This window comes from Mesoplodon densirostris, chromosome 16, assembly GCF_025265405.1.
Source record: "Mesoplodon densirostris isolate mMesDen1 chromosome 16, mMesDen1 primary haplotype, whole genome shotgun sequence".
NCBI lineage: Eukaryota > Metazoa > Chordata > Mammalia > Artiodactyla > Ziphiidae > Mesoplodon > Mesoplodon densirostris.
In genome coordinates, this window is record NC_082676.1 from 75,688,983 (window position 1) to 75,711,643 (window position 22,661).

General features: G+C 40.5%; 1 non-coding gene across 1 annotated transcript; it reads left to right on the forward strand.

Moving 5' to 3' along the window:
• Positions 1-5,445: 5,445 nt before the first annotated feature.
• Positions 5,446-5,517, forward strand: TRNAE-CUC (transfer RNA glutamic acid (anticodon CUC)). The gene has a single exon. It is a non-coding gene; the product is annotated as a tRNA-Glu (tRNA).
• The last annotated feature ends 17,144 nt before the right edge of the window (positions 5,518-22,661 follow it).

Genomic DNA, 22,661 nt, shown 5'->3' on the forward strand with positions numbered 1-22,661 from the left:
ATGGTGGTTCTCTCCCTTAAGAAATAAACCTCTTTGGGTTAAGACACTGAGACTTTAAGAGTTTTAAATTATAGCTAAGTCTACCTTGAATAATACCATGGGTAAAACCATACACTGAATTGGTATATCTATAAGGGGGTTATGTTAAATGGACTGAATTTGTCCTGGAATTTGGCAGATTTTGAACAGTTACAATGGTCCATTGTACAACAATGTATTGAGTACTTATTCTATGTTTAGCAGTACATGGAGCATGTCAGGAAGTATCTAGAGAGAAGAAGCTGGAAGAGGAGGATAAATAGTTATTTAATCCACGTTCATACCAGCTCACTCACCTTCATTCCTTTCCTGGGTCATTGGTAGCAGCCACTCCTTGCTCTTCCCAAGACCATAATGGCCTAACTGTAATCCATTGTTTAAATCACACCACAGTGGTGTCTCCAAAGTGTCAAGCTAATCACATAATTCTCAATTTAAAATGCTTCAGGTGCCTCTCTTTGCTTTTGAAATAAGTCAAAATCCTTATCATAGTTTACAAAGACCTCCCTTCATGATCCGGCCTCTGCTTGCCTATCCAGCCTCTTTTCTTGTGACCCTCCTGCCCCTTCTCTCTGCGTTTCAGCTGGATCAGGAGCTGCTTGAAGTTCCTTGTACAAATACATGCTCTTGGAAACCACTGTGCCTTTGCACATTCTGTTCACCCTGTCCACATTCTTCTCCCACTCACTTCCCCAAAGCAGAGTAGTTCTTTCAGGTCTCAGCTTGGTATTGTCTGTGTTAGAAATCCCTCCCCTGTGTCCCATTACATATTGTATCTTTCACTCACCCCTGACTGGACACCGCATCATATTTCTTTAGTCTATCATAGTCATGTGTATCTCCTACGATTTTATGAACTCCTTTAAAATGGTGTGATTGCCTACCCTTTACCTCTACAGTCTTATATTATAGTCTTGTCATAGACAACATATTTGATAAATGTTGAGTGAATACATGATTAAATGGTATCAGCATTTTATATGGTAGAAACACATGCAATAGAGTTCAATACAAAGTGATATATACAATGAAATTCTGAATTAAATGAAGTTAGTTTCCAACTTGTATTCTATGAGGAATATGTTCAATAGGCAAACAAACAAAAAAAAAGTCTTTGCAGTTGTGATAAAATTAAGCATTTTGAGATTGGGAGATTATTCTGGATTATTCAGGTAGGTCTTAAACTCATTCTCGGAATCCTTATTTATAAGAGGCAGCAGAAGGAGATTATCCACACACAGAGAAGGCAGTGTGAGGACACATCAGAGAGAGATTTGAAGATGTTGTCCTTGAAGATTAGAGTGATGTGACCACAAATCAAGGAATGCCAGCAGCCACCACATGGTGAAAGAAGCATAGAACAGATTCTCCCCTAGAGCCTCCGGGGGGGGGGCAACCCTACGGACACCTTGATTAAGATGATACTGATTAAAGACTTCTGGCCTCCAGAACTGTGAGGGAATACATTTTGGGCCACCAAGTTTGTGTAATTTGTTACAGCAGTCACAGGAAACTAATATAAGGCAGGAAAAAACAAGGTCTATGTTTTCTCAATTATTAGTAAAATATCCAGGAAACAGGTGGCATTTGAACTTGACCTTGAGGTAATTGCTATATTTTGTCAAGTTAGATGTTAAAGGTTCATTCCAGGCAGAGATGGATAGCTTTCACATTAGCAAAAGTTTACAACTTTGAAGAGAATAATAAGAGTATAAATTACAGTAATGCTAGCTGCTGTAACAAATAAACCTAACATTTCAATGGCTTAACACCTTAACATTTTATTTCTGTCTCCCAGAATCCAGTGCAGATGTTGCCATAAGTATGTGGTGAGTGATTTACTCAGTCCCTGAGGGACTCATGCTGATGGAGGCACTGCCGATAACAACACGTGGCTTTGAGAGTTGCCCAGCAAATTAAAAAAAAAAAAAAAAAAAAAGCATAGAGAAACCTACATGGGAAATCTTTATGCTTCCAAAGTGAAACTTTTGTGAACATTCCATTGTCTATTATTATGGACTGAATGTTTGCATTCTCTCCAAACTCCTATGTTGAAATGGAATCCCCAACATGATGGTTATTTGGGGATGGGGCTTTTGGAAGTTAGTTGGGTCTTGAAGATGAAGCCCTCACGAATGGGATTAGTGCCTTTATAAGAAGAGGCCAGAGAATTAGCTTGCTCTTTTCCTGCCATGTGAGGACACGACAAGAAATCAGGAGTTTGCCACCTGGAAGAGCATTCTCACCAGAATCCAGCCACACTGGCACCCTGACTCAGACTTCCAGCCTCCAGAACTGTGAGAAATAACTGTCTGTTGTTTATAAGCTACACAGTCATGGTACTTTCCTACAGCAGCCTGAACTGGCTACATTTCAGTCACACAGCCACACATAACTTCAAAAGAGACTGGGAAATGTAGGCCATCTGGGAGCCCAGAAAGAAAAGAGGAAACAGATTGGAGAGTACACCGTCATTCTCTTGGTGCTCAAATATTTACTTTGATTTTCTTCCCACACAAGAACATATTCCCTCCCCAAGGAAGACAACTCAAAGCTCCATTCAATCACTACAGCCAGCTTCATTCCAAGATCACAGGTGATGACAGAGACCACATCATCCAGAACCCAATGACCTATCATAATCAAATGACCTATTATCTGAAAAGACAAGTTATCTGCAAACTCCCACAACACACACTAATCAATGATCCAGGAGAGACCAAATAAATGTCCCTTTCATGATAGGGACACTGGGAGACACACACAGAGATCATGAGATCCTGATCAGCAGGCATGGTGAAATCCCTCCCACAATGAGTACCTTGAGGGTTGGGGGAGTACTTGATAGACCTTGATTCTGCCCTCTGGGGGCAACCCCCATGTCCATGGTCTCATGTCCATGGATCTGCCCTCAAAGAGTCTCTTTCTTTCTTTCATTTATTTTTCTTTAATTAGAGTATATTTGATTTACAATGTTGCATTAGCTTCTACTGTACAGCAAAGTGTATCAGTTATACATATACATATATCCACTCTTTTTTAGATCCTTTTCCCATATAGGTCATTACAGAGTATTGAGAAGAGTTCCCTGTGCTATACGGTAGGTCCTTATTAGTTATCTATTTTATATATAGTAGTGTGTATATATGTCAATCCCAGTCTGCCAATTTATCCTTCCCCGTGCCCCCCTGCCACTTTTCCCCCAGTAACCATAAGTTTGTTTTCTACTCTGTAAATAGTCTCTTTCTTGTCCATAAACATCCATGGCCATATCCAAGGTGCCCAGAGCGTATACCTTCCCTGGGGATACACAGCTTTCATAGCCAGATTCTAGCTGGTGCAACTTTCAGGCCTCTGAGCAATGTTTTGTTTTGTTTTGTTTTTCCCAACACAAACTTAATAAGCTTATACTCTGCATGTGATCTCATGCTAGGCACAAGTACAGTGGTTTAAAAGCATAGGCAAGGGACTTCCCTGGTGGTGCAGTGGTTAATAATCCACCTGCCAGTGCAGGGGACACAGGATCCATCCTTGGTCCAGGAAGATCCCACATGCAACGGAGCAACTACGCCCATGCATCACAACTACTGAGCCTGAGCTCTAAAGCCCACGAGCCACAACTACAGAAGCCCATGTGCCTAGAGCCCATGCTCTGCAACAACAGAAGCCCACACACAACAATGAAGGGTAGCCCCCACTCACCACAACTAGAGAAAGCCCACGCACAGCAATGAAGATACAACACGGACAAAAATTTTTAAAAATTAAAATTAAAAATATAAATAAAATAAAAACACAGGCAAGTCCCTCTTTTCATGTATCTTACCTCCTAGTGAAGGAGACAGACTGAATGTTGTTTTAAAGTTCAAATGCTACAAAAATTTTCAGTCTTGGCTCACAGTTTCTTTGGCAATGCAGTTGCCTAAAAAATTTAGTACACTCACGTCATTACATAGTTCTGGACCTAAACATAGATCTCAAATCTGTTTTTCATTACTTTTTGTACTAGCCCCCATGCCTTTCTCTTTAGCTAATGGCAGCTACTTTGAGGCCATGTGAAACCATAGGCTCGAGGTGAGAAAGTAAGGCCATTTATCTGATCTTTTTCTCTGGCTGAATCTCTTTGTTCAATGATGAAGTCTTCGTGGAACTTTCAGAATCAAAACCTTTCCAGTTTTATCTACGTGAAAGTCCAATCCTGTAATAGGGATTCTTTCAATTTCCTTTGATATTTGCATTGAAACCAGCTATTACTTGTGTAAGCCTATTGTGATCTTCTAACATCTTGCTAAAATCTATCTGCAGTTGCCAACACACAAACATGCTCACTTTTCCATTTATTTTCGCTAGAGCAGTGGTTCTCAGAATTTGGTCCCCAGAGCAACAGAGTGGGCACCACCTGAAAGACTTTTAGAAATGCAAATTCTCAGTCCAGATATACCAAATCAAACACTCTAGGTGTGGTGCCCAGGAATCTATGCTTTCACACGCCCTCTGGGTGAATCTGATGTACAGCATAACTGAAAACCATTGCTCTGTGGCTACAGGAATGGGCCTTCCATGATATAACAGGTGGAAACTTACATGGTTGGAGCAGGGAGTTCATGGTGGTGGTAGAATAACACAAAATCATAAAAAGAAAGAAGGGCAATCACCCAATATGTTAAGGCGATTATTTTCAGATATTGAGAAATTCAACTTGGTTTTTCCTGAACAAAAATTTTTAGGTAAGAATTACAGGCTCTTTGAAGATAATCCTGTTCTTCTGTGATCATTGTGCAAGCAGTGGGCATTAATGGTTTCACTTTAGATGATGTCATTGCAGATGCTCCTATTTCCTCTGGGATCAGTTTCTTCCCCATTCTGTATGGCCCCAGGAGTATTGTCTGTCAAACATGGAATTCCATGCCTTTGGTCAAAAGGGAAGGTGTATGACTCAGGCCCAGCTGTATCTGGTAATCTATCTCTGTGACATTAGCAATTATAAGGGGGAAGGACATGTGACACAAGCATGATCAATTGGAGTCTAATCAGAGCTACTAACTAACTAACACTTGGTACTGAAGGCCACAGTTGTCTGCTCACCTTTCCACAGGTCAGCTCCAAACTCATCATTTATGGTGACCTGAGCCAATAAGGTCCCTCTGCTTTAAGCAAGTTTGAATTGAGTCCTCATATATACAGCCTTGGTAAGATGCTTGACTTCTTTCCTGATGTAGCTTAAAATCGAGTCCTAGACATTCTTCTATAACATCTCTACTAGAATGGAAAGGGAGGGGAAAAGCAATTTTGTTTAGTATGAAGCAAGTAAGTCTTTCTCACTCCCTTTTTTCTTGTATTTTTTTATAGTTTTAAAACATATGTATTCATTGTAGAGATAAGTAAAAACAAGAAATGGATGGAAATTCCCTGGTGGTCCAGTGGTTAGGACTTGGTGCTCTCACTGCCATGGCCCAGGTTCAATCCCTGGTTGGGGAACTATAGGATCCTGCAAGCCCTGTGGAGCAGCCAGAAAAAAGAAAAGAAGGAAAGAAAAAGAAAGAACGAAAGAAAGAAAGAAAGAAAGAGAGAGAGAAAGAAAAAGGAAGCATTACATAAAAAGCTCATTTAAAAAAAATCAGTATCCAGTGTGCCACTAAGTCTTATCAAAGCTCTTCTACTATTTATGAATTTGGTGCCTCACCCAGACACTCAGTTGACATAAGCGATGGCTGCTCATAGTTCACAGATGCATCATTCTCTGGAGAATTTCCCTTGACCTATGGGAACCACTTTACCTGGAATGGACTGGGAAGCTGTGCCTTTTCCTGGGAGAAGCCTCCAATCAGTGGTTGATAAAATGGAAAAAAATCCCTGCCCCCCACCTTGCTTTAAGGGAGAACATTTGCAGTGGTATTCATGCTTCAGAACTCCCTGTAGGACCAGGCTGAGTCTAAACTTTAGCTGAAGGTGATCCTCTCTAGCTTCTTTCCTGGTATTGTCCTGAGGGTTTCTCCTGAGAACATCTCAGGTTCTGTTTCTGGGGAATCTCATCTAAGGCATCATTTTTAGTCCCTTCATATTTCTTATCTATTTTTTCCTTTTCATTTCAATTGAAACTACCTTCCTCCTCTACCTTTCAAGGTGTACATACAACTCAAGTTTTTTCTGTACAGAAGGGTCAACTTTAGTGCATTACACCTCTATGAAAAATGCTTTTGAAGAACCTGGCTCTGTTATGTATTCTATAAAGGCTACCTGAATACTCACTCCCATCTCCCATCCATTCCAAGTTTCTAAAGCATTCTGCTTGGATCTTTAAAGCATGATTTTACTGTATTTAGGTATTTGCATGCCTGTCTTTCTTGAGAGAAAAGTTTATCTTTCATCCATGTTCTCCTAAAGTGTTTTTCTTAATTTTCCTTTCAGGATGCAAACCAATAATATGCACTGGTGGGGATACCTTAGCTACATCCTTAAGATCCTTTCAATTCCACCATAACAGGGCTGGCACAAGAGTCCAGAGAAGAGCAGAAGGATCAGGTGAGATGAATTCACCTCAAGAAGTTATGGACATTGTAGGCGCAAAGGGGATAGGGAAAAGGGTAAATTAGAAGGAGGTCCTGATTTGCAGGAGCATAACAATATACTCATGGGCAGAGATGGCTTTTACTGTATAGGAAGATGGGGGCCAGGTCTTCTCCTGTGTTGATCAGGTGGCAGGAACATGGTGGCAGTAGATGACTCTGTTGGTATACTCATTATATGGTTAGAGTGTACTCAGGTCCTGATCAGGGTTAGGTTCTATGTGAAAGACACCAGGGTCTCAAGGCTGGTGAGACCAGCTGGGGACAGCAGGTATTTTCATGGCTCCCTGTCTTATTCCCACAGGGGGGTTCAGGGATTAGTTATAAAGTAGGAGATAACTATCCATGGGAGGGTGTCATCCTGGATTGGAACTCATAAAAGGAAGACTATGTCCTTATGTTATATAGCTAACTTGTGTCTGAACTTTCCCATGCCCCATCAATGGAAGGCAACAGACAAGCCAAAAGGTCCTTGGAAATTCTCCCATGTATTCCCAGCTGTGATTAATCAGGGTACTGGTACTTGGATTCATGGATTGGGCAATTTGGTATCATTTTTTTTTCTTTTCTTTTCTTTTTTTTTTTTTTTTTTTGTGATACGCGGGCCTCTCTCGTTGCGGAGCACAGGCTCCAGACGCACAGACCCAGTGGCCATGGTTCACGGGCCCAGCTACTTAGCGTCATGTGGAATCTTCCCGGACCAGGGCACGAACCCATGTCCCCTGCATTGGCAGGCAGACTCTCAACCACTGCGCCACCAAGGAAGCCCTGATATCACTTTTTGAAACCCTGTCTTGAACTGAATGTCTAATATTTTTTTTCACAGCTATGCCTTTAATTGTAACTTTAAAGGAAAAGAAATGCTCGCAGTGAAACATTAGCACATCACTGGTTGTCAGCTGTATTCAGATTTCAGAGATATTAAGATGTGAAAAGCTATATATCTTACAACCAACATAATGCAGGAGTATTTCGACTTTGGTGAAAAACTCTGACTTAGGGAGAAATGATTACTGGAGAAATGAAAGTATTAGCAAAAAATAGAATAAGATGTCCCTCAATCGTGCCGCATTGCCACCCCCAACAACAACAATCTGGCAATGATCCACAGTCAAAAGTGCCTTTATAGAAGCTGTGGGATCCAGAACCACATGCCAAGGGACTCAGGAGGAATCTGATCCATGTGTTCATTGGGTAATAGGCATAGGTATCTTGGTCTAGGCTGTGGAACCTGCAGTGGCCCATGAACCAGTTCTAGCCCTTCTTGGCCATGGAATGGGAACCTCTAAAGAATGTTATCTCAGGCAATCACAAAGAGAGCCTTTGTGGAAGTCCAGATTTCCAGTTGAGAAATTCCAGCACACCATTGGAGCAAAAAATATATGTGTGTGTGTGTATATGTATATATATATATATATATATATATATATATATATATATATATATATATATATATATATATATATATATATATCAGTTTGGATGCATTGAAAAGGGTAAGAGGGACAGCTTGACTTTATCCATATCACCCCTCCCCCAAGGTGGCACAGATTAGAGTCCAGAGAGATCTTTTTTGCCTGTGATTTCTCCCATGGGGTATGAAGGGCAGGGAGTGAGAACATGTGAGTGAGTGTCCAACTTCTCCAGCTGTGTCAGATGATGCCAAAGAGGCCCATTTCCCTTGTGCTGAATTGTGACTGGCTGGGAGGGAGTGGCTGGAAGAGCAGCAGATAGGACTCTGGAGGGCATTAAAGTGACACAGATACTACTAACTGTATCATGGACCCAATCAAAAAGCCCACCTATGAGCCACTGAACTCACCTCACCTGCAGGTACCCCCAGCTGGCACATGGACGACCCCAGGACTCCACATACCTCACCCACACACATCTCCACCCTCTGGCCAGCTCCCTGTATGAGCTCATAGGGGTGGTGATGAGAGCAAGTTTTGGCAGATGGTTAGTGAGCACATGCAGAAAGCCAACCCAAATATGTGGGCCAAGGAGAGACCACAATTTTGAGTTTTAGTGACACCACCGTTGGGAAGGCAAAAGGGAGGCTGTCAGCACATGGCATGGTGTGTTGCACAAATGAAAGGAGGCTTACAAGCTTAAGAATTTTGCCACAAGAGGGAGCAAGAAATGTGGAGCAGGCATAGCCATAGAAGGTCAAGGAAAGCCTCAGGATCTCTAGCAGGGCTGATGGAGGCATTTCTTTCCCAAAGACAGTTAGTAACTATTGGAGGAGGTGACTACTACTTCAAATGCAAAGACAGCAAGGCAAAACTTCAAGAAATGTGAAAAATCAAGGAAATATGACACCATAAGAGGATTACAATAATCTTCCAGTAATCAATCCCAAAGACATGGAGATCTGCAATTTACCTGATAAAGAATTCAAAGTAGCTGTTTTAAGGAAGCTAAAAGAGCTACAAGAAAACACAAAAGTAATTCAATGAAATCAGGAAAACAATACACAAACAAAATGAGAATTTTGAGAAAGACATAGAAAGCATAAAAAAGAACCAAACAGAAATTTTGAAGCTGAAGAATACAGTGAATTAAATGAAAAATGTAATAAAGAGCATCAGCAGTAGAGTAGACTAATCAGAAGATAGAATCAAAGATCTAGAGGACGGGAACTTTGAAAAACCTAGTCAGAGGAGAACAGAGAAAAAAATTTAAAAAGCAAAAAAAGCCTACATGATCTATAGGACACCATCAAATAAACAAATATCAGAATCATTGGAGTTCCAGAGAGAGAGAGAGAGAGAATGAAAGTTCATTAAAAAAAATAATAATAATAGTAGCTGAGAACTTCCCAAGCTGGAGGAGAAACTTGAACATCCAAGTTCACAAAGCTAAAAATCATATGATCATCTCAATAGATGCAGAAAAAGAATTTGATAAAATTCAACATTCATTTATGATAAAAATCCTCAACAAATTGGGTACAGAAGAAACATACATTACCTTAAAAAAGCCCCTACATCATACTCAACAGTGAAAGTTTAAAAGCTTTTCCTCTAAGATCAGTAACAAGACAAGGGTGGCCACTCTCACTACTCTTAGCTAGAGCAATCAGGCAAGATAAAGAAATAAAAGAAATTGAAATAAGAAAGGAGGAAGGAAAGTTATCATTATTTGAAAATGATATGATCTTACATATAGAAAATTCTAAAGACTCAACCCAAAACTATTTTTTTTTCTTGTTTTTTTTTTTTTAATTTTACAAATTTAATCAGTTATACATATACATATGTTCCCATATCCCCTCCCTTTTGCGTCTCCCTCCCACCCTCGCTATCCCACCCCTCCAGGCGGTCAGAAAGAGCCGAGCTGATCTCCCTGTGCTATGCGGCTGCTTCCCACTAGCTATCTACCTTACGTTTGGTAGTGTATATATGTCCATGCCGCTCTTTCACTTTGTCACAGCTTACCCTTCCCCCTCCCCATATCCTCAAGTCCATGCTCTAGTAGGTCTGTGTCTTTATTCCTGTCTTACCCCTATGTTCTTGATGACATTTTTTTCTTAAATTCCATATATATGTGTCAGCATACAGTATTTGTCTTTCTCTTTCTGACTTACTTCACTCTGTATGACAGACTCTAGGTCCATCCACCTCATTACAAATAGCTCAATTTCATTTCTTTTTATGGCTGAGTAATATTCCATTGTATATATGTGCCACATCTTCTTTATCCATTCATCCGATGATGGACACTTAGGTTGTTTCCATCTCCGGGCTATTGTAAATAGGGCTGCTATGAATATTTTGGTACATGTCTCTTTTTGAATTATGGTTTTCTCAGGGTATATGCCCAGTAGTGGGATTGCTGGGTCATATGGTAGTTCTATTTGTAGTTTTTTAAGGAACCTCCATACCGTTCTCCATAGCGGCTGTACCAATTCACATTCCCACCAGCAGTGCAAGAGTGTTCCCTTTTTTCCACACCCTCTCCAGCATTTATTGTCTCTAGATTTTTTGATGATGGCCATTCTGACTGCTGTGAGATGATATCTCATTGTAGTTTTGATTTGCATTTCTCTAATGAGTAAAGATGTTGAGCATCCTTTCATGTGTTTGTTGGCTGTCTGTATATCTTCTGTGGAGAAATGTCTATTTAGGTCTTCTGCCCATTTTTGGATTGGGTTGTTTGTTTTTTTGCTATTGAGCTGCATGAGCTGCTTATAAATTTTGGAGATTAATCCTTTGTCAGTTGCTTCATTTGCAAATATTTTCTCCCATTCTGAGGGTTGTCTTTTGGTCTTGTTTATGGTTTCCTTTGCTGTGCAAAAGCTTTTAAGTTTCATTAGGTCCCATGTGTTTATTTTTGTCTTTATTTCCATTTCTCTAAGAGGTGGGTCAAAAAGGATCTTGCTGTGATTTATGTCATAGAGTGTTCTGCCTATGTTTTCCTCTAGGAGTTTGATAGTGTCTGGCCTTACATTTAGGTCTTTAATCCATTTTGAGCTAATTTTTGTGTATGGTGTTAGGGAGTGATCTAATCTCATACTTTTACATGTCCCTGTCCAGTTTTCCCAGCACCACTTATTGAAGAGACTGTCCTTTCTCCACTGTACATTCCTGCCTCCTTTATCAAAGATAAGGTGACCATATGTCCGTGGGTTTATCTCTGGGCTTTCTATCCTGTTCCATTGATCTATATTTCTGTTTTTGTGCCAGTACCATACTGTCTTGATTACTGTAGCTTTGTAGTATAGTCTGAAGTCAGGGAGCCTGATTCCTCCAGCTCCGTTTTTCGTTCTCAAGATTGCTTTGGCTATTCGGGGTCTTTTGTGTTTCCATACAAATTGTGAAATTTTTTGTTCTAGTTCTGTGAAAAATGCCATTGGTAGTTTGATAGGTATTGCATTGAATCTGTAGATTGCTTTGGGTAGTAGAGTCATTTTCACAATGTTGATTCTTCCAATCCAAGAACATGGTACATCTCTCCATCTATTTGTATCATCTTTAATTTCTTTCATCAGTGTCTTATAATTTTCTGCATACAGGTCTTTTGTCTCCTTAGGTAGGTTTATTCCTAGATATTTTATTCTTTTTGTTGCAATGGTAAATGGGAGTGTTTCCTTGATTTCACTTTCAGATTTTTCATCATTAGTATATAGGAATGCCAGAGATTTCTGTGCATTAATTTTGTATCCTGCAACTTTACCAAATTCATTGATTAGCTCTAGTAGTTTTCTGGTAGCATCTTTAGGATTCTCTATGTATAGTATCATGTCATCTGCAAACAGTGACAGCTTTACTTCTTCTTTTCCCATTTGGATTCCTTTTATTTCCTTTTCTTCTCTGATTGCTGTGGCTAAAACTTCCAAAACTATGTTGAATAAGAGTGGTGAGAGTGGGCAACCTTGTCTTGTTCCTGATCTTACTGGAAATGGTTTCAGTTTTTCACCATTGAGGACGATGCTGGCTGTGGGTTTGTCATATATGGCCTTTATTATGTTGAGGAAAGTTCCCTCTATGCCTACTTTCTGCAGGGTTTTTATCATAAATGGATGTTGAATTTTGTCAAAAGCTTTCTCTGCATCTATTGAGATGATCATATGGTTTTTCTCCTTCAGTTTGTTAATATGGTGTATCACATTGATTGATTTGCGTATATTGAAGAATCCTTGCATTCTGGAATAAACCCCACTTCATCATGGTGTATGATCCTTTTAATGTGCTGTTGGATTCTGTTTGCTAGTATTTTGTTGAGGATTTTTGCATCTATGTTCATCAGTGATATTGGCCTGTAGTTTTCTTTCTTTGTGACATCCTTGTCTGGTTTTGGTATCAAGGTGATGGTGGCCGCGTAGAATGAGTTTGGGAGTGTTCCTCCCTCTGCTCTATTTTGGAAGAGTTTGAGAAGGATAGGTGTTAGCTCTTCTCTAAATGCTTGATAGAATTCGCCTGTGAAGCCATCTGGTCCTGGGCTTTTGTTTGTTGGAAGATTTTTAATCACAGTTTCAATTTCAGTGCTTGTGATTGGTCTGTTCATATTTTCTATTTCTTCCTGAGTCAGTCTTGGCAGGTTGTGCATTTCTAAGAATTTGTCCATTTCTTCCAGGTTGTCCATTTTATTGGCATAGAGTTGCTTATAGTAATCTCTCATGATCTTTTGTATTTCTGCAGTGTCAGTTGTTACTTCTCCTTTTTCATTTCTAATTCTATTGATTTGAGTCTTCTCCCTTTTTTTCTTGATGAGTCTGGCTAATGGTTTATCAATTTTGTTTATCTTCTCAAAGAACCAGCTTTTAGTTTTATTGATCTTTGCTATCGTTTCCTTCATTTCTTTTTCATTTATTTCTGATCTGATTTTTATGATTTCTTTCCTTCTGCTAATTTTGGGACGTTTTTGTTCTTCTTTCTCTAATTGCTTTAGGCGCAAGGTTAGGTTGTTTATTCGAGATATTTCCTGTTTCTTAAGGTGGGATTGTATTGCCATAAACTTCCCTCTTAGAACTGCTTTTGCTGCATCCCATAGGTTTTGGGTCGTCGTGTCTCCATTGTCATTTGTTTCTAGGTATTTTTTAATTTCCTCTTTGATTTCTTCAGTGATCACTTCGTTATTAAGTAGTGTATTGTTTAGCCTCCATGTGTTTGTATGTTTTACAGCTCTTTTCCTGTAATTGATATCTAGTCTCATAGCATTGTGGTCGGAAAAGATACCTGATACAATTTCAATTTTCTTAAATTTACCAAGGCTTGATTTGTGACCCACGATATGATCTATCCTGGAGAATGTTCCATGAGCACTTGAGAAAAATGTGTATTCTGTTGTTTTTGGATGGAATGTCCTATAAATATCAATTAAGTCCATCTTGTTTAATGTATCATTTAAAGCTTGTGTTTCCTTATTTATTTTCATTTTGGATGACCTGTCCATTGGTGAAAGTGGGGTGTTAAAGTCCCCTACTATGATTGTGTTACTGTCGATTTCTCCTTTTATGGCTGTTAATATTTCCCTTATGTATTGAGGTGCTCCTATGTTTGGTGCATAAATATTTACAATTGTTATATCTTCTTCTTGGATTGATCCCTTGATCATTATGTAGTGTCCTTCTTTGTCTCTTCTAGTAGTCTTTATTTTAAAGTCTATTTTGTCTGATATGAGAATTGCTACTCCAGCTTTCTTTTGGTTTCCATTTGCATGGAATATCTTTTTCCATCCCCTTACTTTCAGTCTGTATGTGTCTCTAGGTCTGAAGTGGGTCTCTTGTAGACAGCATATATATGGGTCTTGTTTTTGTATCCATTCAGCCAGTCTGTGTCTTTTGGTGGGAGCATTTAGTCCATTTACATTTAAGGTAATTATTGATATGTATGTTCCTATTCCCATTTTCTTAATTGTTTTGGGTTCGTTATTGTAGTTCTTTTCCTTCTGTTGTGTTTCTTGCCTAGAGAAGTTCCTTTAGCATTTGTTGTAAAGCTGGTTTGGTGGTGCTGAACTCTCTCAGCTTTTGCTTGTCTGTAAAGGTTTTAATTTCTCCATCAAATCTGAATGAGATCCTTGCTGGGTAGAGTAATCTTGGTTGCAGGTTTTTCTCCTTCATCACTTTAAGTATGTCCTGCCACTCCCTTCTGGCTTGTAGAGTTTCTGCTGAGAGATCAGCTGTTATCCTGATGGGGATTCCCTTGTGTGTTATTTGTTGTTTTTGCCTTGCTGCTTTTAATATGATTTCTTTGTGTTTAATTTTTGACAGTTTGATTAATATGTGTCTTGGTGTATTTCTCCTTGGATTTATTCTGTATGGGACTCTCTGTGCCTCCTGGACTTGATTAACTATTTCCTTTCCCATATTAGGGAAGTTTTCAACTATAATCTCTTCAAATATTTTCTCAGTCCCTTTCTTTTTCTCTTCTTCTTCTGGAACCCCTATAATTCGAATGTTGGTGCGTTTAATGTTGTCCCAGAGGTCTCTGAGACTGTCCTCTGTTCTTTTCATTCTTTTTTCTTTATTTTGCTGTGCAGCAGTTATTTCCACTATTTTATCTTCCACCTCACTTATCCGTTCTTCTGCCTCAGTTATTCTGCTATTGATCCCATCTAGAGTATTTTTTATTTCATTTATTGTGTTTTTAATCGATGCTTGATTCGTCTTTAGTTCTTCTAGGTCCTTGTTAACTGTTTCTTGCATTTTGTCTATTCTATTTCCAAGATTTTGGATCATCTTTACCATCATTATTCTGAATTCTTTTTCAGATAGACTGCCTATTACCTCTTCATTTGTTAGGTCTGGTGGGTTTTTATCTTGCTCCTTCTCCTGCTGTGTGTTTTTCTGTCTTCTCATTTTGCTTATGTTACTGTGTTTGGGGTCTCCTTTTTGCAGGCTGCAGGTTCGTAGTTCCCGTTGTTTTTGGTGTCTGTCCCCAGTGGCTAAGGTTGGTTTAGTGGGTTGTGTAGGCTTCTTGGTGGAGGGGACTACTGCCTGTGTTCTGGTGGATGAGGCTGGATCTTGTCTTTCTGGTGGGCAGGTCCACGTCTGGTGGTGTGTTTTGGGGTGTTTGCGGACTTTTTATGATTTGAGGCAGCCTCTCTGCTAATGGGTGGCGTTGTGTTCCTGTCTTGCTAGTTGTTTGGCATAGGGTGTCCAGCACTGTAGCTTGCTGGTCGTTGAGTGAAGCTGGGTGCTGGTGTTGAGATGGAGATCTCTGGAAGATTTTCGCCATTTGATATTATGTGGAGCTGGGAGGTCTCTTGTGGACCAGTGTCCTGAAGTTGGCTCTCCCACCTCAGAGGCACAGCACTGACTCCTGGCTCCTCAACTTGGGATGATTTGTTGTCTATTCATGTATTCCACAGATGCAGGGTACATGAAGTTGATTGTGGAGCTTTAATCCGCTGCTTCTGAGGCTGCTGGGAGAGGTTTCCCTTTCTCTTCTTTGTTCTCATAGCTCCTGGGTCTCAGCTTTGGATTTGGCCCCGCCTCTGCGTGTAGGTCGCCGGAGGGCGTCTGTTCTTCGCTCAGACAGGACAGGGTTAAAGGAGCAGCCTCTTCGGGGACTCTGGCTCACTCAGGCCGGGCGGGAGGGAGGGGCACGGAGTGCGGGGCGAGCCTGCAGCGGCAGAGGTCGGCGTGACGTTGCACCAGCCCGAGGCGCGCCTTGCGTTCTCCCAGGGAGGCCGCCCCTGGATCCCGGGACCCTGGCAGTGGCAGGCTGCACAGGCTCCCGTAAGGGCGGTGTGGACAGTGACCTGCGCTCGCACACAGGCTTCTTGGCGGCGGTAGCAGCAGCCCCAGCGTCCCACGCCCGTCTCTGGGCTCCGCGCTTTCAGCCGCGACTCGCGCCCGTCTCTGGAGCTCCTTTACGCGGCGCTCTTAATCCCCTCTCCTCGCGCACCAGGAAACCAAGAGGGAAGAAAAAGTCTCCTGCCTCTTCGGCAGCTCCAGAGTTTTCCCGGACTCCCTCCCGGCTAGCTGTGGCACATTAGCCCCCTTCAGACTGAGTTCTCGCCGCCAGCTGCAGTCCTCTCCCTGCGCTCTGACGGAAGCCCGAGCCTCAGCTCCAGCGCCGCCCGCCCCGGCGGGGGAGCAGACAAGCCTCTCGGGCTGGTGAGTGCCGCTCGGCACCGCTCCTCTGTGCGGGAATCTCTCTGCTTTGCCCTACCCAGGTATGTGGGGAGTTTCTTGCCTTTTGGGAGGTCTGGGGTCTTCTGCCAGCGTTCAGTAGGTGTTCTGTAGGAGTTGTTCCACGTGTAGCTGTATTTCTGGTGTATCTGTGGGGAGGAAGGTGATCTCCGCGTCTTACTCTTCCGCCATCTTACCCGGAAGTCAACCCAAAACTATTGAAACTGATCAATGAATTCAGTAAAAAAAAGCAGGATATAAAATCAACATACAGAAATTAGTTGCATTTCTATACACTAACAACAAAGTAACTGAAAAAGAAATTTAAAAAATTGTCTCATTAACAATGGCATCAAAAACAATAAAACATACTTAGGAATAAATTTAACCAAAGAAATGAAGGACTTGAAGAAGTCACAACCAAGTGAAAGGATATCTTGCATTCATGGATCAAAGGAATTAATATTGTTAAAATGTCCATACCATCCAAAACCATCTATAGATTCAATGCAATCCCTATCAAAATTCCAATGGACTTTTTCACAGAAATAGAACAAACAACATTAAAATTTATGTGGAATCACAAAAAACCCTGAATAACCAAAGCAATACTGAAGAACAAAGCTGGAAGCATCATATCTCCTGATTTCAAACTATACTACAAAGCTACAGTAATGAAAATAGTACAGCACCAGCATAAAAATAGACACAGAGGCCAATGGAACAAAATTTGAGCTCTCATGTGATCAGTTAATGTTTGACAAGGGAGACAAGAACACTCAATGGGCAAAGGATAGTCTATTCAACAGATTATGTTATGAAAATGGGATAACCACATTCAAAAAAATAAAATTGGATCTCTATCTTATACCACTTACAAAATTAATTCAAAAAGACTTAAGCATAAGACCTGAAACCATAAAATTCATAGAAGAAGCTACTTGACATTGGTCTTGAAATAATTTTTTAGATATGATACCAAAAGCACAAGCAACAAAAATAATCTACTTGAGTCTAATAACAGCTTATTAATTACAGAGTCTTTGGGAGTATTTCATGAGTTGATACAGAAAGATACTTGACACAGTGACTGGTACATGGTAAGAGATAGTGAGAGATATTTTGGGTGCCTAGCCAACCGCCTTTCTTCCCTTTCTCCCTCATTAAAAGAACCCCAGTTTTATTGACCTGCCTCAGAAGACCCTGACCATTAGAAGACCAGGATTTTCCTAAGCCTACAGGGATAAATAATTTGTCTAAATCAGTTTGATTTGTTTACCTCTTGTCAAGTGATTGATTTAGGCATAGGTATGTGATGTAATTCTGGCCAATGAGATATGTGGAGACGTGTTTTGTGAAGGCTTTAATAATGGGATACATGATAGGGATGTTTTAGAAGTTGTCATCTGCATATGAAGCATGGAATTGCTACAACCATCTTGGTAACATGAGGTGAGCAATATCACCATGCTGAGGGTGATAAGACAGAAACAAGGAAACCCCTGGGTCTTTGCAGATACTAATGAATCACTGAGCTCACCAAACCTAGAATTCCCTACCTCTGGATATTTTGCACAGTAAACAATTAATGGTATCATTGAAGCTATGTCAGTTCAATTTTCTATTACTTATAGCAGGAAAAGTCTAAAATTGATGTAATGCTCAATAATTATGAACTCAACATTATTTCTGTTGCTGTTGTTACTTGTTTACTTGGCCTCTCTGTTGCTTAGGATCTTCGTCTATTAAATGAAGGGTGAAAAGATGTTTACTTTTGTGATTTGTCGATAGGATGGATGAGATAATGCATACAGTGTTTAGGCCACCAGCTAATCCAAAGAAAGTGCTTGACAAAGGGTCAAAAGAAACTCCTTCTCTTTTTCTGCCTCCTTCTCCTCTTCCTCCTATTATTTTATTGTTGTTATTATCACTGTATAGTCTAGTGTTGTAGATTGTATTAATTTTTTTTCACAATTCTATATTTGCTCTGGGGACATGCCATGGCTCACTATGAGCAGGGAATACTACTCTACACTGTATGGACTTGACCTTATGTGTTGCTTTGGCCAATGGAATGTGAGCAGATACAATCTATACAATGTATGTCAAAGGTTTTGCGTGTACTCATATAGTTTGGTTTGTTCTCTTGCACTCCTGTCATTTGCCATGAGAATAACATGGGCCAAGTAGTCTCTATTCCTTAAGCCTGGGTCCTAAAATGAAAGACATGGGAGCAGATCTAATCCTATACTTCAGTCTGAAGCAGAGCTGGTCCAGCAAGCTCCTAGACAGGCATCTGGGCACAAAATGTTTGTTCCTCTAAGTCAATGAGATTTGGGGGCTGTTTATTATGCAGCATTATTGCAGTTTTTAAAAACTGACTAATATAGCCCTTAAACCCCCAAATGAATAGAACTTCAGAGTGTTCCCCAAATTTGCTGCCTGGTCCAGGAAGACCTATGGCATCTGACATAGCAGACCCTGACATAGCAGAAAGGCTGATTGAGACAGTGGATTTGGGTCTCTGCATCTTATCTTCTTAGTGGTAAAAGGCTCAGGCTACTAGATAAACTTCCTCATCACATCTTTAACTACCATGCATGGAGCAGGTTCTTCCTGCAGTAAGTTTCTTCAGGGCTTCCATTGAAGGTAATTGAGATGAAGTAGGCTAAGCTTGGTTTGTGAATAGGGAAAGGATTTGGACACTGTCAGAGGCATCTCTTGATTACTCTGTGTGCAACATAAGTTACTCTAAGGGAAGTGAGTCTGAGAATCTGGAACTAGGGCCAGATATCGAGAATGCAGGGAAGTTAGCTGGTGAGACACAGAAATGGGAGCCAGAGCACAGAAAGGTCAGCAGCAAAATGCTCCAAAAATCCTGAGTTGAGAAGTGAGTGGAGGTCAGTTCTGGAGAACAGATGAGGCCTGGAGTGTGCAAATGAGGCAAGTTAAGTGTCTGTCTGGATCAAAACCATGACCCACTTGTTCCAAACCATTTGAACTGGATCTAGCTGCTTTTGAGTGAGCACTGGAGCCAAGGTCTCAGATGCTACAAAGATCACAGTGATTCCTGAATCTGGTTTCCTGTCTGGTGCTCCCATGCCTCTTGTACTCAGCTTCAGAATTTCTCATCCTGCTCCTCTGAAAAACTGAGCCTGCTTTAAATTCCAAATCTCTAGTTGAGTCCATGCTTTCTGACACTGTTGTCTCCTTGTCTGCATGTCTGCATATTGCCTGTTGCCAGGTTCCCATCCTGTCTGCCAGGAGCTCAACAGGCTTTGTCTTCTTGGGCCTCTCATAGGACACACCTGGAGGAGCTGGACCACTGACCTCCCCCTGCCACTGAGCCATCCCATCCCATGCTCCACCCCCCAGTTTGTCCTGGCTCATGCAGGAGCATCCACAATGTTCTGCCTGGTCCTCAGCTCCTGGCTGCTCCTCACAGACCTTGCTGTGCCCCACAGCTCAGGATCTGACACATGTAAGCCAGAGAAATACCTACAGCCTCCTTGAATGACTTTTCTGATCCCTGAAATTATACTTTTATAGATGCAGTCCTTTGGTTCACATTAAAATATAAATCCTCTATGGGAGAGACCCTATTAAGCCTTGTAGGGAATTACTAACTTACATCTTAATGTGAGTGAGGTTATTGGATTTTTCCCCCCTTTAAGGCAGTCTTTGATGGGGGAAGGGGAAAAGTAGAGAAAGCATAATCACCAAATAGAGATGTAGGGTCAGAAAGATGGTTGTGGAGACAGGGAAAGGACACAAGAGTGGAAATTTTGGTCCACAATTTTGTCTGGGGAATTTAATGTGAATAGTGGTTCTAGGTGCCTCTTTTAACCTTGATGGGTAAAGTTTTTTTTTTTGTTTTGCTTTGCTCTTTTTGAGATTTAACTCTTATTGGGTCATTTCTGTGGTGGAGTGATACAAAATATTTGGAAAGCAAAAAGATTAGTGGTAAATATGGATGCATCCTTATGATAAAAATCAGTCAGGATAAAAGATGATGGATATAAATGAATCACTAAACTGTCTGGCTATTGTGTCAGCTTTAGCTAAGACAACTCAAGAGAGTGGGTTTATCTAGGAAGGCTGATCACTCTGCTTGATAGTATAGTGAGTGTCTTATTTGGTCATTCTATTTTAAGGGCTGATCCAAAATATGCATTTTCAGAACTTACAGTTTTTCTGGTACATGCAATAGCTCAGCCTCAAAGGACTGACTCTTAGCTCTCAAGCTCTCAAGGGTATGAGAGGTAAGTCTTTCTAGTGTGCATCATATTTTATACACTGTCAGCACACCTGCCTGCTAGAATCAGAATCATAGGGAAGCCAAATCAGTGGCTAGATGGTAGCTATGGAAATGAGTGGTGGAAATGTGGGGGAGGGGTGAAGAAAGTCTTGACAGGGCTTTTCTGGTGGTGTAGTGGTTGAGAGTCTGCCTGCCTATGCGGGGGACACGGGTTCGTGCCCTGGTCTGGGAGGATCCCACATGCTGCGGAGCGGCTGGGACCGTGAGCCATGGCTGCTGAGCCTGCCTGTGCTTTGCAACAGGAGAGGCCACAACAGTGAGAGGCCCACGTACCGCAAAAAAACAAAAAAAGAAAGAAAGAAATTCTTGACAGTTAAGATTAAATACTTGTAGGTGCCAGGAACAATGCTGAGAAGTTTATTTCTCATTTAACCCTTAAAACAATCTACAGATGAGGTGCTTTCATTGTTCTCCTGTTGCAGGTGAGTAAGTGAGGCTCCAAGAATTTAAGTCTTTCTCCAGATCCTCAGACTAGAAAGAGTCTGAGCCATTCAAATCCAAGTAAGTGAGTCTGTGAAACCAAACTTAGTGTCTCTGGCTACATGGAAAACCTGGAGGTGGACCCAGACATGGAAAAATGGATGAGCAACAGGAAGGGAAGGCAGCCAGGACTCGAGTCCAGAAGGAATGAAACCAAATGGTGGTTCAGTGTGGCTCTCAAAGCTGGGTTGACTGTATAAAATTGGTAGGTTAAGAAATGCTCTTGGTCTTCCTTGATGTCAAAAGAACCAAGTCTTATTTGACATATAAGTACGTGTCTACATGGGTTGTGTTCTTCCTGTGAACTGAGAATTGTTTAAGTGAAAAATTAAGCAATAAGTAATAAAAATAATAATGATATTAGCCACAAAAAAGAAGAAATGCTCCTCCAACAACCACATGCTGCCCCATTTCACACACCTGAAACAAATTGGGAAAGAGAGGACAATTTGGGGGTTCTCTAGAGATGAATCTCTGCTCTGAAACTTTTGGCGTTAGGATTCTTATTGTTTTTATTGATTTTGAAAAATTTAAAGTAAACTTTATAAATAATTTATTACAAACTCTATAAAAAATATAAAAGCAAAAGTTTAATCTGATAGACCCACAAGAGAAGCAAAATGAAATTGTCAGGATTGACTTATCATGGTATTTTTTGCATCTAAGGATATTTTAGATATTTGTGAGGGGAGACACTGTATGGAAAAATAACTTCAATACTGTCTGTGTCAATAACATGGAAGAGGCATCCAAATATGGTACACACTTAAATATCCTTATCATTTCAAAAACTTCCAGATTGAATCTAATTTTATTCACTGAGGTGACATGAAAATTCTATGTTAATTGGGGAACCAAATTCATAGGGTTATTCAACCAGGGTAATATGTCCAATAAGAACTTAGTAACGTATTTTATCCAAGTCAATCATAAGTAACTGAGCAGTAACTTCTATCCAAAGTAACTTAAGACAAATCAAGAAACTCTACTGGCAAACAATGTAAGTTCCATAATCACATTTATGTCCTAGTGCTTATAATATGATCATTCTTCTATAGTCAAACCTACTATTTTTTCCTAGATAAATTTTAGGAATAATTCTAGAAATCAAAGTATAGTGTCTAAATACACAACCCAATCAAAAAATGGATGGAAGATCTAGATAGACATTTCTTCAAAGAAGACATATAGATGGTTAAAAACACATGAAAAGGTGCTCAACATCACTAATTATTAGAGAAATGCAAGTCAAAATTACAATGAGGTATCACCTCACACTGTTCAGAATGGCTATCATCAAAAGTATCTACGAACAATAAATGCTGGAGAGGGTATGGAGAAAAGGGAACCCTCCTATACTGTTAGTGGGAATGTATATTGGTACAGCCACTATGGAGAACAGTATGGAGGTTCCTAAAAAAACTAAAAATAGAGTTACCATGTGAGCCAGCCATCCTACTCCTGGGTATATATCCAGAGAAAATCATAATTTGAAAAGATACACGCACAACAATGTTCATTGCAACACTATTTACAATAGCCAGGACATGGAAGAAACCTAAATGGCCATCACCAGAGGAATGTATAAAGAAGATATGGTACATATATACAATGGAATATTACTAAGCCATAAAAAAGAATGAAATAATACCATTTGCAGCAACATGGATGGGCGTAG